General features: G+C 43.8%; 1 protein-coding gene across 9 annotated transcripts in view; it reads right to left on the minus strand.

Moving 5' to 3' along the window:
- The window catches only part of NRXN3 (neurexin 3), a 1,564,511-nt gene extending 1,559,434 nt beyond the window's left edge, over positions 1–5,077 (minus strand). For 5 of the 9 annotated variants that reach the window (XM_075926779.1, XM_075926774.1, XM_075926775.1 and 2 more), the window contains exon 1: positions 4,777–5,077. The gene's annotated coding sequence lies outside the window, so the exon portion shown is untranslated. The remainder of the gene's footprint in view (positions 1–4,776) is intronic. The other 4 variants (XR_012903352.1, XM_075926778.1, XM_075926777.1 and 1 more) reach the window with 1 other exon arrangement.
- Between the last annotated feature and the right edge of the window lie 923 nt (positions 5,078–6,000).

A 6,000-nucleotide genomic window follows, 5' to 3' on the forward strand; every position in this document is an offset into this window, starting at 1 on the left:
CAGCATAGGCTGCAGGGACTGAACTCCCCTCTCATTCCCAGAAGTGGAGTCACTTCAGGTGAGGGGTGTGTAACATTGTCAAGGGAGACTCACTCAGCAGCTGTCTAGGCCATGGTTGCCCTAGGAATAAACAGAATGTCAACCTCTGGGGCTGTCAGTCCAATACTTTCTACCAGCACAACGCTCACTTTCAGACCACGACAATTTATAGAGACTAATCTTTTTTTCACCCTCCTAATTGTGATACACAATTTCCCTCTCCTTTGGGTGGGTGCTGGGTGTGCCTTGGGATGTATCAATAACTCAATCCCTGGGGGAATGAAGATACTATAAAATCCACACCTACCTTCACCCTGCAAGAAAACAGAGTCAATCTTAGGAACAGCGCAACTACCTGGGACCTGCAGCACCCTCTGCCTGTTGCTCAGCCAGCCACTGCATTGTCATCCCTACAGCAGCCATGGCTGGCTCTCAAATGCTGGAGCTGCAGCACAGCCGCCATTTACTGAGCAGTTTGGGGGAAAAGCAATGCAAAGGGCCCAAAAAGAAACAATTCTCAGTTGAAACTGGCCTATTGAGACTCAAGTGGCATCAAATCTGGGAGGGACAAAGCAGCCACATGAAGACGCCTTCATTTTTCTGCACATCACCCATGCAGAGGGTAGATGTCTGAACCCATACAAATTCCCTAGCCTATCCCTTTGACTGTAGTGTCCCACTGTTTCTGAAGGTCAGAGCTCCAAAAAGGAAAGGTGAAGAAAGCAAACGGCAAACAGAGATGGCTTGGAATGTATTTTTTTCCTTTTTCTTATCACGAGAAACAGAAAGATCCAGAAACACCGGGACCTAGAAGGGTGCTGTAAAATTTAGTCACACGCAGGAGACAAGGGGAATTGACCGATAGGAAGGCGGAAGCCATTAGAGATCCTTTCTCTCTGCCAGCTCCTCTCAGAGAAAGAGATCAGCCAGACCATGACTGTATGACTAGTGTTCACTGAACTGTAGGAAGGACTGTGGATCCAGGGAGAAGAGGGGGGCTACAAGTTCTGCCAGTCATTGGGTGGGGTTCCAAATGGACAAGCTAGCCAGCTGTATTCTATCCCTGTCCTGCACACACACTGTCCACCCACTACCGCTCTACAATCACCCATGTAGCCCTTCCCCTTGCTAGGATTGGGGAGGGATGGGGCATTTCCCCCCTCCTCCTGCTCAGATTAGAAAAGCTGTGTCTCTCCTGTACATCCTACTAGAGAAAGACAACTAGATTTTCCCCTTTTTGTTCGCCACCCTTGAGTCTCACACACGCAGCCTCTGGGACAGAACTGCATGGAAATGTTGATATTCCTGTAATGTCTGATCAAAGGCATAGGCAGGCTCATGTAGAAAGAGGAGGGATGGCAAAGAAGGACAAGCCAAGAAAGGCTTTGTTTGGTCCGTACTTCAATACTACCCACACCCTCTCACTGTGTTATAATTCCCTCTAGCTTGGATTCATAAGTGGGCTTTGCAAGAGGAGGGGGTCTGTTGGGTGCATGTGTGTGTTTGTCTCCCCAGTGTGTGGACAGAACACTCCCCAGAGCCTGCCACGTTCAGCCCGAGCTCCCCAGAGTAACCTTTATTCCACTGCGTTGCAAGCATGTATTTCATGGATGGTTAAACTGAATCATTATCACCGGGCGCTCGTTTGACCAAAAAAATGTTATTAATGTTGTCAGGTTCATCCACCCCCCCCCCCCAAATACACACACATGCTCCCTCTCTCAAGCCCCTGCTCTTCACACACCGCACCCCCCCATAACATTCAAATCTCATGATGTGCGACACAATGTCCTGGAAATCCTAATGGCAAGATGGGGCGGAGAAATGGATGGACGTGCCTTTGGCATTTGCTGCATTTCCCACCCCCCACCCCCTCAACAATATCTATCAATCCTCATGCCCCCAAAAAAAGAAAATGGAATTAAATCATGACCCATCATGGGTGTGAGTACATGTGTTTGTGCGGGCAAACCATGGTCACACTCATATCAGGAGCCTGCATCTGTGTGGCATGAAGCAAAGGTCATCGTGCCACTGTTGTGATGCACTAAAAAAAAAAGCCGCAGAGCCATCAGGATATAACACGGAATTTTCTCGTCAAGAGATGAGATGCCTTCGGGGGGGCTGGGAGGAGGAGAGAGGGTGTGCAGATGTGGGGTGAGGGGGAATGGCAGAAAATGGGGGGGGGATGAAGAATACAAAGCCCTTTGCTGCTAATCCAAGATCGACAATCCATCCCTTCCCCCCTCCGTACGCCCTCCTCCCCCTGAAATTTTGGTGCAGATGGATTTCTGTATCTTGGTTTTGCAGCAGTGGGTCTAATGACTCCCAGACCAAACCCCTCACTAAAATAACCCCTCCTACATTGTTTTTAGACTGGTCTGAAGAATAATGTGTTTTTAGAGATAATGGGCTTTTTTTAAAAAAAAAAAAGGACGCTGCGCAGACATTATATGAACAAGCTACTCCCCACATCACCTCCATCTCCCCCACCATGCTCCCCAATTTTGCCCCCTCCCATCTCTCTCCATCCTTCCCTCACCAACTCCCCCCTCCGGGAAAAACCCCACAACATGATCTGGGTAACCGATCTCAAAATCCCAAGCACTAATCCGCTTGAATTTGTTCTTTCCCTTATATAAGCAGCAGCACGTCAACATGTTCAGTAGAAACGCAGCGAAAAATGAGGCCAGGCTACAACCATGGAACAGGGTATTATCGACAGATATCGGTTCTACCAAGAAGCCATCATCACTGGAATGATGACATCGAATACGGGGCTTTTATTTATTTATTTATTTATTTATTTGTTACCGGCTTATCTTTTTTTTTAAAAAAAAAGAATGAAAAGAAAATAAATAATTAAAATCACAGAAATACACACCCCACCAGACAGTGACCGAATACTCTAGAAAGGGAATTTTCATCTCCCCTCTTTGGGGCATTTTTAATAAATAAATACAGCCCTGTTGCTTGCGTGATACCCAAACTTCCAGTGTCCCCAGATGTAACTCCCTTCTCCCCTTACAGAAAAAAAGGAGAAGAAAGATGAACATTTAGGAAACTGCCAACAATCGGAATAAAAACCATCAACAGGAATGTAAAATTATCAAAATGTAATACCTCAACTCTTTCAGCAGATGAAGTGTGTCCATCCACAACACCAAGGGCAATAATTTCAGCTTCCTCCCCAACATCCTCCCCCCAAAACATGACTAACTCTTAGATAAACTTGCCTAACTTAACACTATAGACCGCTTTACCTTATCAAGCTAGAAATACAACACCCTTCAGTATCACACTACAATTAATAACCAACTACATCCAGTTTGATTCCATTTTTTCCCACCTACCAACATCTCTCTCTGACTTTTCAGTAAGCTAGTTAAGTGTTTACCCCCTTAAAAAACCGTCACTCAAAATATATTGTAGCATAGGTGTTAGTAGGAGATCATCTCAATATTCACCTCCTTAGGACCGTTGTGTGCTTAAGGAAAAATCATGTGCAGAAATGAAAGAACAAAATTGAATATTATTTTAAAAACTATTTTCAATAAAGCTTTGAATAGCTGCGCCAAGCGGAGATGCAGACAGGGGCTTGAATAAGCGAAAGCAGCCTTTTAAAAATGATTCCATTTTTTAGTTTTGGTTGCCTCTCTGATCCTTTCGCTTTTCTCTAATTTTTTTGAGGACAGCGGTGAGGAATGGAAAATATTTTTTTTTAAATAAAAGAGACATTTCTATGGTAAGAAAATGTGTCCTTAAAGAATAGTGGTTAATAAAGATAGTTTTTAGTTATACTGCAATTAAATAAATTTAAGGGAGTAAGCAAAAGACAAGTCACGTGCAAAGCACCAGAGTCAGTGCCCATAAGAAAGGGAATTACATCACTGCCCTGAGTGGATGATGTCTTTCTTTTAAATTATAAAGTACTTGGATTTTTTTTAAAAGAAAACCATGGGTATTTTGCATCATCTTGCTCAAAAAAAGCATCAAACCAACCTTTAAGGTCACTCACTGACTGAAAACACACAGCAGTCGCTCACAGTGGAAGTTTTCAGGCAAGACGGCTACTAAATCATTAATATAAACAAATGGAAGGCGGAGAGGGAAGGTTCTTCTGTAATAGATCCAAAGATGAAGAAAAAAAAAAACTTTCTTCTTTTCCCCCTTCCTTTCTCTTTAGTAAAAAATTTTCAAAAGAGAAAAAGAAATCTTTCAGCCGCTTCTCAAATAGTTTGATTCCTAAACTGATCCCTGTTATAATTCAATGTAGCATCATCTTGTCTCCTCACAAAAACACACCCATTCTATACTTTAAAAAAACAGCCTCTCCAAAATAATGATTTAAAAAGTTAAATAATATGAACAAAAAAAAAGCTAAAATAAAAGTATTTGTTAAAGAGGAGAGTTTGTGCTTGTCACCTGAAAACAGATCATCCCACTAGGTGTGCCGTTTCCAAAAATCTTTCTTACTTTTTGTAACTGGGAGGTGGGGGGGGGGGGAAGGAGAAAAGGAAGGCGGGGACAGGTTGGTAAAAACTCATAGGAAGAGACTAAAAAATAACTAATCTCCAAGATATGTGTGATCAAAAAAAATGTTTAAACCGATCACACTTGGAACTCTCATCTGAGACCACCTTTTAAACCGAAAGACTTTCCACTGAATATACAGAAATATCTGTTCATTTTGGATCTTCTTCGATCCTGCCATCCATCCTTCCCCCAAAGTCTTACCTTAGCAATTGTGAAGAGGTTTTGGATGTTTTATCAACTCTTTGTTTCCTCTTTGGGGATGTAAGAATCCAGGGTTCTCTCTAGGAGGGACAGGTGGGAAAGGGTGGGGGATTTTGGAGATGCTAAAATGGGTCCTTGATGGCTTGGGATGCAGGCAGAAAGGGGAGGTTTGGCTTGCCTCTCCCTCTCAGTGAGTTGCATGCAAGAGATGTGTAGAGCTGAGCTCTCTGCCTGAGACTGTCAGAGGAGCCCAGGAATTTCACGCACTCCGGAGCCGATCCCTCCCTCTCCAGCACACAGACCCCAGCATTTAAAGAGACAGTCAGGCTGTGTAGCTCAGGGTTTCACCTCCTCCTCCCAAGGCTGTTTTGCAAACAGCTGACAAGATGTAATCTGGGGACATCCTCAAGCCCTGGATGACTAAGAGGCAGGTGCTTGGGAGACCAGCTTTCCCACACTAAAAAGGATTCTTACTCAAACTGGAACAGAGAGATAACACACACACACTCCCTCCTGGGAAAGTCCTGTAAAATTTAAGAGGGATGAAACTAACAGGGTTTTATAGAAATTAAACAGGGATACGTTTATCATGTGCTGTAAGTTTTCAGAGTCATTTAGAGAATGATCTCCTTCCTACAGACTTATTTAAAAATCCTATTGAATATAACAGAATTATTTCTATTCTATTTAGGTTCTCCCTGCTGAAGGATTCTATAGTTTGTCTTAAAATGTCTCCAGAAAGAGAGTCACTCTGTTAAAAATCTATAGGACTTTGCTAAAAGGGACATATACACTCACGAATGCATACACCTTTGCCTGTATTTTATATTTAAATTCACTATAACGCACAGGTGCTGGCTTCTTCCATCCACTGTGGATGCTCTGTCCCTTTCTCACTAAACCAGTTCCCTCAAAGTCCTACCCCTGTCATAGCCCTTCCCACCCCACCCTTCCTCTTCCCATCCCAAGTGCTTCCTGAATGCTACAGAACAGCTGATCCCATCAGGTTGGAGGCACTGGGAGAGAAGGGCAGGAATTTATGGGCAGGGGGGCACCAACAGGCTCCTGATGGAGGGAGTTAAGCACATATGAGGTTTTTTCCACAGGTGCTTCAGGGCTGGAGCACCCAGGGAGTTAACATGTATGCTATAAAGAATACCCGAGTTAAATAATAAGGTGGTAACCCAGGTTGGTGAAAGGCAGGCAATACTGAGTGCAGAAGAT

This window comes from Pelodiscus sinensis, chromosome 4 (assembly GCF_049634645.1).
Source record: "Pelodiscus sinensis isolate JC-2024 chromosome 4, ASM4963464v1, whole genome shotgun sequence".
Taxonomy (NCBI): Eukaryota; Metazoa; Chordata; order Testudines; family Trionychidae; genus Pelodiscus; species Pelodiscus sinensis.